General features: G+C 42.9%; 1 protein-coding gene and 1 long non-coding RNA gene across 2 annotated transcripts in view; one reads left to right on the forward strand and one right to left on the reverse strand.

Annotated features, from left to right (window-relative positions):
• LRRC26 (leucine rich repeat containing 26) overlaps nt 1-12,995 on the reverse strand; it is a 33,497-nt gene extending 20,502 nt beyond the window's left edge. Inside the window, exon 1 of the transcript XR_011849831.1 lies at nt 12,972-12,995. The gene's annotated coding sequence lies outside the window, so the exon portion shown is untranslated. The remainder of the gene's footprint in view (nt 1-12,971) is intronic.
• On the forward strand, nt 1,176-9,576 carry LOC140077014 (uncharacterized). Its single transcript, XR_011849685.1, has 2 exons — nt 1,176-1,295; nt 8,694-9,576. It is a non-coding gene; the product is annotated as an uncharacterized lncRNA (long non-coding RNA).
• Nucleotides 12,996-13,656: the final 661 nt, after the last annotated feature.

A 13,656-nucleotide genomic window follows, 5' to 3' on the forward strand; every position in this document is an offset into this window, starting at 1 on the left:
GCACAAAGATGTTAGGGGTCCCCTGTCTGCTTCCACCCCTGCATGACGCCCTTGACTCTTGCCACAGTTGGCATCATGTGAACAGGGGCTCTCCCAGTGTTGTGTAAATACAGTCTGCTTGCTGTCAGTGAATGGGAATTGTGGCTGCAAACTTGTACAGACTTAAAAGATCTCACATCTGCCAGTTTGAAACAGTTGTATCCAGGCATAAACCATTGCTGGTACAATTCTCCAGCAGTACATTTGTTACACTGTATCACAGGAGGATTCTCTAGTTGGAATGCAAATGGAACAAACCCTCAGCTGTAAAAAGTATAAGGTCTTTCGTGTTTGCTGCCAGTGAATTGTGAGAGAACTGTATATACTCCTGTTAAAAATACAAGTGCAGATCGATTACTTGTGAGCACATTGTTTACAGACAGTAAAAGCAAACCAATAGCAAATCTCTCTGATGTCCTTGTCTGCTACAATGTATCAGCGCAGGATTACATCGGTGCTGCTAACAAAGACTAAGCTGTGAGACTAAATCTGCTGTCAGAGAACATTATATACAATGACTGAACATAATATTATTCACAGCTGATGTTTTGTCACAATATGTCCTATCTAGGTGATTATGTAACAGCTAAAGAAAGCAGCAGCACTTGGTTTCTTGCCATGTATCAGTGATGATTATTTGGATAGGATGATACTGTAACAAACCCTCATCTGTGAGAAGCACAGGGATTTGAAACATTTTTTATATAATCTTGCTACAAAACAATAACAAATCTATTACTTGTCACTGCATTGCACGAAATCATCGCAGTTACAATGTATCAGGGCTGGAATCAATTGGTGTTGTATACAACTGTAACAAACCCTCTGCTATGAGAGTTAATACGCTTTATCCCTGCTATCAGACATTCATAATATTGTCTGAACTCCTCTATAAATATTAAAACATTGAAATGCTGAGGATTTGTCCCATTCTATCCAGTTAAGGGGGATCTCACTAAAACAAAGCAGCAGCACAGGTTTTTCCTGGCATGTTGTATTACAATTTATCAGACTGTTTAGTACACATCTGATTGTTTAGACTGCATACAAAGGTAACAAACCTTCAGCTGTAAGAGGTACAGGTGAAGAATGGGGTTTCTGACATGTAAATAAACTACAAGTCCCAGCAAGCCCGAGCTGCTATGACACTAGTGAGGCGATGTGTGGCGCTGCTGCAGGGAGGGAGGGTCCTGGCAGTAGATAAATCCTGCAGCAGCTCAGATCTGGGGCTGTCACTGGCTGCACAGGAGGATCAGGTAGGTCCTGTCTGCTGTCTGCTCCCTCACACCCCTGCACCTCCAGAATTAGTAGGGATTAGATTTTCTGTATATGCTCAGTATAACTTCAGCCACTGCTGGATAGGAATGCACAGTACAATTTCCATCTACCTGATGCATACATTATACTTGTAGTTAAAGAACTTCATGAGGTCCATGGTGGATCCAGCTCTTATTATCTGTCCTATGTTGTTATATGGGAGTGTGCAGAATGTCTACTATTATATATGGGTCTATGCTCAGTACAACTCCCCAGTATCATCCCGCTATCACCTCATCCTATTATATATGGGTCTATGCTCAGTACAACTCCCCAGTATCATCCTGCTATCACCTAGTCCTATTATATATGGGTCTATGCTCAGTACAACTCCCCAGTATCATCCTACTGTCACCTAGTCCTATTATATATGGGACTATGCTCAGTACAACTCCCCTGTATCATCCTGCTATCACCTCATCCTATTATATATGGGACTATGCTCAGTACAACTCCCCTGTATCATCCTGCTATCACCTCATCCTATTATATATGGGACTATGCTCAGTACAACTCCCCAGTATCATTCTGCTATCACCTAGTCCTATTATATATGGGTCTATGCTCAGTACAACTCCCCAGTATCATCCTGCTATCACCTACTCCTATTATATATGGGTCTATGCTCAGTACAACTCCCCAGTATCATCCTGCTATCACCTCATCCTATTATATATGGGACTATGCTCAGTACAATTCCCCAGTATCATCCCGCTATCACCTAGTCATTTTATATGTGGGGTCTATGCTCAGTACAACTCCCCAGTATCATCATGTTATCACCTCATCCTATTATATATGGGACTATGCTCAGTACAACTTCCCAGTATCATCCTGCTATCACCTCATCCTATTATATATGGGACTATGCTCAGTACAACTCCCCAGTATCATCCTGCTATCACCTCATCCTATTATATATGGGACTATGCTCAGTACAACTCCCCAGTATCATCCTGCTATCACCTAGTCATTTTATATATGGGACTATGCTCAGAACAACTCCCCAGTATCATCCTGCTATCACCTCATCCTATTATATATGGGACTATGCTCAGTACAACTCCCCAGTATCATCCTGCTATCACCTACTCCTATTATATAGGGGACTGTGCTCAGTACAACTCCCCAGTATCATCCTGCTATCACCTCATCCTATTATATATGGGACTGTGCTCAGTACAACTCCCCAGTATCATCCTGCTATCACCTAGTCATTTTATATATGGGGTCTATGCTCAGTACAACTCCCCAGTATCATCCTGCTATCACCTAGTCCTATTATATATGGGTCTATGCTCAGTACAACTCCCCTGTATCATCGTGCTATCACCTACTCCTATTATATATGGGACTATGCTCAGTACAACTCCCCGGTATCATCCTGCTATCACCTAGTCCTAATATATATGGGTCTATGCTCAGTACAACTCCCCAGTATCATCATGCTATCACCTCATCCTATTATATATGGGACTATGCTCAGTACAACTCCCCAGTATCATCCTGCTATCACCTAGTCATTTTATATATGGGGTCTATGCTCAGTACAACTCCCCTGTATCATCCTGCTATCACCTAGTCCTATTATATATGGGTCTATGCTCAGTACAACTCCCCTGTATCATCCTGCTATCACCTCATCCTATTATATATGGGTCTATGCTCAGTACAACTCCCCTGTATCATCCTGCTATCACCTCATCCTATTATATAGGGGTCTATGCTCAGTACAACTCCCCTGTATCATCCTGCTATCTCCTAGTCCTATTATATTGGGGTCTATGCTCAGTACAACTCCCCAGTATCATCCTGCTATCACCTCATCCTATTATATATGGGTCTATGCTCAGTACAACTCCCCAGTATCATCCTGCTATCACCTAGTCCTATTATATATGGGTCTATGCTCAGTACAACTCCCCAGTATCATCCTGCTATCTCCTAGTCCTATTATATATGGGTCTATGCTCAGTACAACTCCCCAGTATCATCCTGCTATCTCCTAGTCCTATTATATATGGGACTATGCTCAGTACAACTCCCCGGTATCATCCTGCTATCACCTAGTCCTATTATATATGGGTCTATGCTCAGTACAACTCCCCTGTATGATCGTGCTATCTCCTAGTCCTATTATATATGGGACTATGCTCAGTACAACTCCCCGGTATCATCCTGCTATCACCTAGTCCTAATATATATGGTTCTATGCTCAGTCCATCTTCCCAGTATCATCTTGCTATCACCTCATCCTATTATATATGGGACTATGCTCAGTACAACTCCCCGGTATCATCCTGCTATCACCTAGTCCTATTATATATGGGTCTATGCTCAGTACAACTCCCCAGTATCATCCTGCTATCACCTCATCCTATTATATATGGGGTCTATGCTCAGTACAACTCCCCAGTATCATTCTGCTATCACCTAGTCCTATTATATATGGGTCTATGCTCAGTACAACTCCCCAGTATCATCCTGCTATCACCTAGTCATTTTATATATGGGTCTATGCTCAGTCCATCTCCCCAGTATCATCTTGCTATCACCTCATCCTATTATATATGGGACTATGCTCAGTACAACTCCCCGGTATCATCCTGCTATCACCTCATCCTATTATATATGGGTCTATGCTCAGTACAACTCCCCTGTATGATCGTGCTATCTCCTAGTCCCATTATATATGGGACTATGCTCAGTACAACTCCCCAGTATCATCCTGCTATCACCTAGTCATTTTATATATGGGACTATGCTCAGTACAACTCCCCGGTATCATCCTGCTATCACCTAGTCCCATTATATATGGGACTATGCTCAGTACAACTCCCCAGTATCATCCTGCTATCACCTAGTCCTATTATATATGGGACTATGCTCAGTACAACTCCCCATTATCATCCTGCTATCACCTCATCCTATTATATATGGGTCTATGCTCAGTACAACTCCCCAGTATCATCCTGCTATCACCTAGTCCTATTATATATGGGTCTATGCTCAGTACAACTCCCCAGTATCATCCTGCTATCACCTCATCCTATTATATATGGGTCTATGCTCAGTACAACTCCCCAGTATCATTCTGCTATCACCTAGTCCTATTATATATGGGACTATGCTCAGTACAACTCCCCTGTATCATCCTGCTATCACCTCATCCTATTATATATGGGACTATGCTCAGTACAATTCCCCGGTATCATCCTGCTATCACCTAGTCCTAATATATATGGGTCTATGCTCAGTCCATCTTCCCAGTATCATCTTGCTATCACCTCATCCTATTATATAGGGGTCTATGCTCAGTACAACTCCCCAGTATCATCATGCTATCACCTAGTCCTATTATATAGGGGACTATGCTCAGTACAACTCCCCAGTATCATTCTGCTATCACCTAGTCCTATTATATATGGGACTGTGCTCAGTACAACTCCCCAGTATCATCCTGCTATCACCTCATCCTATTATATATGGGTCTATGCTCAGTACAACTCCCCAGTATCATCCTGCTATCACCTCATCCTATTATATATGGGACTATGCTCAGTACAACTCCCCAGTATTATCCTGCTATCACCTCATCCTATTATATATGGGTCTATGCTCAGTACAACTCCCCAGTATCATCCTGCTATCACCTCATCCTATTATATATGGGTCTATGCTCAGTACAACTCCCCAGTATCATCCTGCTATCACCTCATCCTATTATATATGGGTCTATGCTCAGTACAACTCCCCAGTATCATCCTGCTATCACCTCATCCTATTATATAGGGGTCTATGCTCAGTACAACTCCCCTGTATCATCCTGCTATTACCTAGTCCTATTATATATGGTACTGTGCTCAGTACTACTTCCGAGTATCATCCTGCTATCACATAGTCCTAATATATATGGGACTATGCTCAGTACAACTCCCCGGTATCATCCTGCTATCACCTAGTCCTAATATATATGGGTCTATGCACAGTACAACTCCCCAGTATCATCCTGCTATCACCTAGTCCTATTATATAGGGGTCTATGCTCAGTACAACTCCCCAGTATCATCATGCTATCACCTAGTCCTATTATATAGGGGACTATGCTCAGTACAACTCCCCTGTATCATCCTGCTATCACCTAGTCCTATTATATAGGGGACTATGCTCAGTACAACTCCCCTGTATGATCGTGCTATCACCTAGTCCTATTATATATGGGTCTATGCTCAGTACAACTCCCCTGTATCATCCTGCTATCACCTCATCCTATTATATATGGGTCTATGCGCAGTACAACTCCCCAGTATCATCCTGCTATCACCTCATCCTATTATATATGGGTCTATGCTCAGTACAACTCCCCAGTATCATTCTGCTATCACCTAGTCCTATTATATATGGGACTGTGCTCAGTACAACTCCCCAGTATCATCCTGCTATCACCTCATCCTATTATATAGGGGTCTATGCTCAGTACAACTCCCCAGTATCATCCTGCTATCACCTAGTCCTATTATATATGGGTCTATGCTCAGTACAACTCCCCAGTATCATCCTGCTATCACCTCATCCTATTATATATGGGTCTATGCTCAGTACAACTCCCCAGTATCATCCTGCTATCACCTAGTCCTATTATATATGGGTCTATGCTCAGTACAACTCCCAGGTATCATCCTGCTATCACCTAGTCCTATTATATATGGGACTATGCTCAGTACAACTCCCCTGTATCATCCTGCTATCACCTCATCCTATTATATATGGGACTATGCTCAGTACAATTCCCCAGTATCATCCTGCTATCACCTAGTCCTATTATATATGGGACTATGCTCAGTACAACTCCCCTGTATCATCCTGCTATCACCTCATCCTATTATATATGGGACTATGCTCAGTACAATTCCCCAGTATCATCCTGCTATCACCTAGTCCTAATTTATATGGGACTATGCTCAGTACAACTCCCCGGTATCATCCTGCTATCACCTAGTCCTAATATATATGGGTCTATGCTCAGTCCATCTTCCCAGTATCATCTTGCTATCACCTCATCCTATTATATTGGGGTCTATGCTCAGTACAACTCCCCAGTATCATCCTACTGTCACCTAGTCCTATTATATATGGGACTATGCTCAGTACAACTCCCCTGTATCATCCTGCTATCACCTCATCCTATTATATATGGGACTATGATCAGTACAATTCCCCAGTATCATCCTGCTATCACCTAGTCCTAATATATATGGGACTATGCTCAGTACAACTCCCCGGTATCATCCTGCTATCACCTAGTCCTAATATATATGGGTCTATGCTCAGTCCATCTTCCCAGTATCATCTTGCTATCACCTCATCCTATTATATAGGGGTCTATGCTCGGTACAACTCCCCAGTATCATCATGCTATCACCTAGTCCTATTATATAGGGGACTATGCTCAGTACAACTCCCCAGTATCATTCTGCTATCACCTAGTCCTATTATATATGGGACTGTGCTCAGTACAACTCCCCATTATCATCCTGCTATCACCTCATCCTATTATATATGGGTCTATGCTCAGTACAACTCCCCAGTATCATCCTGCTATCACCTCATCCTATTATATATGGGTCTATGCTCAGTACAACTCCCCAGTATCATCCTGCTATCACCTCATCCTATTATATAGGGGTCTATGCTCAGTACAACTCCCCTGTATCATCCTGCTATCACCTAGTCCTATTATATATGGTACTGTGCTCAGTACTACTTCCGAGTATCATCCTGCTATCACATAGTCCTAATATATATGGGACTATGCTCAGTACAACTCCCCGGTATCATCCTGCTATCACCTAGTCCTAATATATATGGGTCTATGCACAGTACAACTCCCCAGTATCATCCTGCTATCACCTAGTCCTATTATATAGGGGTCTATGCTCAGTACAACTCCCCAGTATCATCATGCTATCACCTAGTCCTATTATATAGGGGACTATGCTCAGTACAACTCCCCTGTATCATCCTGCTATCACCTCATCCTATTATATATGGGTCTATGCGCAGTACAACTCCCCAGTATCATCCTGCTATCACCTCATCCTATTATATATGGGTCTATGCTCAGTACAACTCCCCAGTATCATTCTGCTATCACCTAGTCCTATTATATATGGGACTGTGCTCAGTACAACTCCCCAGTATCATCCTGCTATCACCTCATCCTATTATATATGGGTCTATGCGCAGTACAACTCCCCAGTATCATTCTGCTATCACCTAGTCCTATTATATATGGGTCTATGCTCAGTACAACTCCCCAGTATCATCCTGCTATCACCTACTCCTATTATATAGGGGTCTATGCTCAGTACAACTCCCCAGTATCATCCTGCTATCACCTACTCCTATTATATAGGGGTCTATGCTCAGTAAAACCTCATTATTTATTAGGAGCTATTGTTGAAATACCCTACATGGCTTATTAAGGATACGGTATCTGTTTTATTATTTAGTATTATATAAGTATTTGCTTAGTACAGCTCCTCTATGTCTGTACAAGATGCTATTTTGGGGTGACTGCTGTTTTAGCTGTGTACATTTTGCTGACTCTGCATGTAGGATGAGTTTCTCAGTATTTTTCTTGTCCTCCATGAAGTACACAGTAAAACTTCTCTAATTATCGGTTTATAATTAACCTTTTATTACAAATCTTTCCTTTCTATAATGTCCTCCCTCTCATACAGCCCTCCTGTCCACAGCCACCAATCACAGTGCAGCTTTCATTTTACCACAGCAGTAGAAGAGATGAAAGATGTTCTGTGATTGGTTGCTATGGCATCAGCTGACTGCATATGGCACAGAGACAGTAACTAGGTACAAATCTAATGACCAACATGGCTGCCCTTAAAGGGGGTTTCCTTTATATCTTCTATTTTTGGGGGAGTGACTACATCCCTTTTGTTAAGTCCCAATCAATTGCACGCTTTCTTGTGATGTAGGCACTCAATAGTTCCTACTTTACAGGACACGGACAAGTCCGGTAGATATTGGAGAGAGTTCCGGTTTCTAAAGGTCATAATTTTTTGGAAGTCTCCTGATGTATGATCTTAATATTGAGGGAACCTTACAACAAGTTTGTAATTTCCCTGCAGCACCCCGCAGGTGAAATAAGGTATTACAGGGGCTCTCTATATAATTTGTGGATATGAATGGACCTACCAAAGTGAAGTGAATCTCCATCATTATTATCAGTAATTTTGGGCATATCTATTGGCACCAGCTCCTCCAGGCTTCTAATCTGTGGCATCCTCATAACTCTCTCCATTATATCTCCACAGAATTTGGGTCACAATGAAGATAATTTGTCCAGGTCAAATCCAATCCAAGACTCTGCTTATTGAAGATGAAGAGGAACACGTGGCCGCCATGCCTATCATCTCTACAGAGACTTGTCATGAGCGTGGACTGAGCCCCAGGAACCGGGTGGTGGTGGTGATGGTGGCGGCCATGTTGATCGTCATCTTCATGGTCATGTTGCTTCTATGGAACTACAAGTGCATTGTGATTGACCGACTTTGTCAAGGAATTGATGAGGTGAAGACCCCAATATTTACCAATGACTAAACCCAGGACAGAATGAGACCCATAATACTGTGTTTCAGCCCCAAAGGGGGTGGAGCCCCAGAAGTGATTTCCGCCTTTTTAAAAGATGGCTCGTACATGTACTTCCGAGAGCTGTCAGCCCAGATTACCATTGTCAACATGCTGAGTGTGGCCGAAAGTGTTCAGTATTTCTGTAAGGGAGTGAGATAAAGGGCTACAGGTAAAGGTGGCGTGGTACGTCTAATCGTATATAAATGAGATGGCTTGAATCAAATCTTTCATCCTTAGGCTATCCTTTGCTTTCGTGTAGCTATTGCAGTTCTGCCCCATATGCCCCAAGAGAGCTGAGGTGTAATACCGTACACAACCTATGTGCAGATGCGGACAGCCATTCATGTGACCTATAATCGCGGCTCCCACAATGCACTGCTGTCTCTGGAAACCAAAAGGATTCCTTAAAAAAACCTTGCCTAATAGTAAAATAGTAGATTTTGTACAGTGTATTTAGATTCTGTATGTGTATTGTGAGACAGTGGGATCAATGTAGTCGTAGACATACGGGAGGGGAAATAGTTATGAATTTTTTTATGTCATTAAACTATAAAATTAAAAATTTTAGCAAGCGTCTTACATCTTATAGCGTCACCTGGAGGGTGCAGTTGTAACTATAGTTGCTTCCAATTATGGAACCTTTTGGACTGCCTATGTCTGAAATGTGACTCTGAAATGTGTCAGTAAAAAGAAAATGGGGCTTATTTGCTAAGGTCCCGCGGCCGCATTTCCGTGGGGTTTTCCGACGTTTTCAGGGATCGCGACGGGGATTGCGTCGCACGCGATCGGATTGTGTTGCAATCACGCCGGCTTTAATGCAACACAAATCGGGGGGTGGGCCGACAGACGATCTGACGGATTCAGACTACGTGCGGGATTTAACAATTCAAATTGTATCGCACACTCGCATGCACCTGGAAGAAGAAGGTGAATTCCGTCGGACCTGAGCGGGGAAGCGACACATGCAGGATATCAGGCGCACACAATCTTATTGAATCGCAGCAGACTTCATTCTCGTCGGACAACGGGGATCGCACAGGGACCAGGTAAGTAAATGTGCCCCATTGAGTTACATGAAAAATTCAACCTCCCACCACTAGGGGGAGCTAACTGCATATTGTGATCTCAGTATAGGAAGCTCCTGAGTGCCCCTTTTAGAGTTTACCGCAGGTAGTCAAATATATCAATACAGGATTTATCTAAAGTATTTATAGAAAAACATTGGGAAATTTGTAAAAGCTAAATAGAATAAGAGCTGCAGTGAAGACTGACACAGGTACAGCAAATGTGAAGAAAGAGTCAGGAATGTAGGTGACCATAGCAGATAAGGTTAGAACGAGACATTGGTTCATCAAGTCCAACCTATAAATCCTGTAGTGTTGATCCAGAGGACGGCATAATATCCCCTACAAGGCTTCTGCGTATTGGCCCAAACTCCCGGGATCAGGTTATGTCAATCAGGATTGTGTAAAGCTGAGCGATTACTTCCTCAGCACAGCAATGGCTTCCCATAATCTTCCCATCATTTCCAGGAATCCTATAGGGAACAGGGTGTCCCTGGATTATGGGAGGGGTAAATCACTGTCAGCATCTCATTGCAGCTATTATCATAACATACACGTTTTATCCTTCAGAGTTCCTCTAATAGCAGCAGAATTATAAGAACAGGAAGCCTTGTCCTGTGTGTTTAGTAAATAGTCCACTTGCTGTCACTGAATGGAAACCTTGGCTGTAAACCAGTACAGACATAATATTTCCCACAGATGCCAGTTTGCTACAGTTGCATCCAGACTAGACATAATCTTCTACTCTGGATTTGTTACAATGTATCGCAGTGCAGGTCTAATGTGTATAATCCTGACTGTTTAAATCAAAGAGGATTCTCTAGTTTGAATCCAAATGGAGCAAACCCTCAGCTGTGAGAAGTATTCTCATGTTTAATGTCAGTGAATAAGAACTGTATAGACTCCTGCAAAAAAAAAAAAGTGCAGATCGAATCCTTGTGATCACATTATTTACAGACAGTAAAAACAAACCTACAGTCAAGTCTAGCCTGAATGCAAATGGAACAAACCCTCAGCTGTGAGCAGTATGAGGTATTTCATGTTTGTTGACAGTGAAGGAGAACTATTTATTCTTCTACAATAAAACATTGTTAGCCTATAGTAGAAGCAAAGCAACAGCAGCCCAAATCTCTCTGAAGTCCTAGTCTGCTACAATGTATCAGCGCAGGATTACATTGGTGCTGCCAACAAAGAATAAACTGTGAGAATAAATCTGCGCTGTATCTGCTGTCAGAGAACATTACATACAATGGCTGAACATAGTGGGGCACATTTACTTAGAAATTCGGACAGTTCACTAAAAGTGCATTGTCCATCTATAATCGTGCGCCATTAATCATGAATGTGATGCTTCCCCACACAGGTCCGCACAGAGCTCACCATCTTTTTTGCGGTGCACACAATTTGAAAGTTAAATATGGCGCTCTGTCCGAATCAGTTGGACCGCCCGACAGCACTTGTCCTAATTTGTGTTGCATGGAAGCCAGTGCAGCTGCGCCACAAAAGGGTCGCATGCGCCACAATCCCAGCGCACACACTTCTTATACCCTTGCAAGCCATTTTAGCCATGAAGAACTTGCGTTATGAACGGACGCCTAGCGGTACGTGTGAACCTGGCCTAAGGCTGGCGGCACACATGGCGTTTTGTACCAGTTTTGGGGCAGTTTTTAAGCAGCCCGTTAAAAAAAACATGCGTTTTTTGCAAACGCATCAGTTTTTGACCAGTTTTAATTAAGATAATTGGTAAAACCTGTCAAAAACGGATGCATTTTCAAAAAACGGATGCGTTTCTAAACACATGCGTTTTTAATGGACTGCCTAAAAACGACCCAAAAACGGGTTCAAAATGCCACGTGTGCCGCCCGCCTAAGGGTGGTTGCACATGTGGCATTTTGAACCCGTTTTTAGTCAAGCGTTTTCAGCCTGTTAAAAAACTCATGCGTTTTTATCCATTTTTAATTAAGATAATTGGGAAAACCGGACAAAAACGGATGCCTTTTTAAAACGCATGACTAAACTCGGGTTCAAAACGCCACGTGCCCCATGTGAATGAGCCCCAATGTATTCAGTCTAGGTGATTTTGTGGCAAATAAAGCTGCAGCACTTGGTTTATTGCCATGTGTCAGTGATGATTGTTTGGAATTACTGTACACTGGAAGCAATTGTAACAAACTCTCACCTATGAGAAGTACTGGGTGTTTGCTGATATTTAATGAAAGCAATCTGTATGTAATCATGCTATAAAACAAGGCTGGAATCAATTGGTGTTGTATACAACCGTAGCAAACCCTCAGCTTTATGGATATAAAACTTTGCACTGCTGAGGATTTGTTACAGTCTATCCAGTTGAGGGGGATTTCACTAAAACAAAGCAGCAGCACAGGTTTTTCCTGCCATGGTGTATTACAATTTATTAGACTGTTTAGTAAATATGATTGTTTAGACTGGATACAACTGTAGCAAACCAACAGCTGTAAGAAGTAGAAGTGAAGAATGGGGTTTCTGACATGTAAATAAAGTCCCAGCAAGCCCGAGCTGCTATGACACTGCTGGATAGGAATGCACAGTACAACTTCCATCTACCTGCTGCATACATTATACAAGTAGATAAAGAACTTCATGAGGTCCATGATGGATCCTGCTCTTATTATCTGCCCTGTGTTATTGTACAGTCCTGGCCATAAGTTTAGAGAATGACACAAATATTATATTGTCACATGATGTGTCCCTCTGGTCTGTCAGATGTTTATCACATACATAGATACAAGTGCAATCATATTATGGGGAGCAGAAGCTTTTATTGTCAGGTAGGAGGAGTTACTGCAGCGAGTCAGTATCTGCAGGACCTCTCCTTCTTCTCCAGGACCTCTGCAATTCTCCCTGGCGGCTCTCACTCACCTTCTGCACCAGATCCTGACTGATCGCCGTCCATTCCTGCACAGTCACTGCTGCATTCTGTCACAATGTGTTGGGTTTTGTTTGTCCCCCGTCTCTTGGTGATTGACCACAAGTTCTCAATGGGATAAGATCTGGGGAGTTTCCGGGCCATGGACCCAGAATCTCTGTGTTCTGTTCCCTGCACCATTTAGTTCTCCCCTTTATGGCAGGTGCTCCATCATGCTGGAGGAGGCATTGCTCATCACCATCTGCTCCTGGAGGGTTGGGAGAAGCGGCTCCTGGAGGACATTCTGCTCCATTCTTTATTCATGGAGGTGTTATTAGGGCGATTCCCTTGGCTGAGAAGCCGCCCCACACATGAATGACTGCAGGAGGCTTTACAGGTGACATGAGACAAGACTGGTGGGATCGCTCACCTTGTCTTCTTCCAACAAGCTGTTTTACAGATGTTGCAAACTATTGGAAAGGGGATTCATTAGAGACAATGGGGCAGATTTACTTACCCGGTCCATTCGCGATCCAGCGGCACGTTCTCTGCGCTGGATTCGGGTCCGGCCGGGATTCACTAAGGCAGTTCCTCCGCCGTCCACCAGGTGGCGCTGCTGTGCTGAAAGGCATCGGAACGCACTGGAGTTCACCGAGCCGGGCTGAGTGAAGGTAAGTGCAAGCTCCGCGACAGATTTTT

The sequence above is a fragment of the Engystomops pustulosus genome, chromosome 9 (genome assembly GCF_040894005.1).
Source record: "Engystomops pustulosus chromosome 9, aEngPut4.maternal, whole genome shotgun sequence".
NCBI lineage: Eukaryota > Metazoa > Chordata > Amphibia > Anura > Leptodactylidae > Engystomops > Engystomops pustulosus.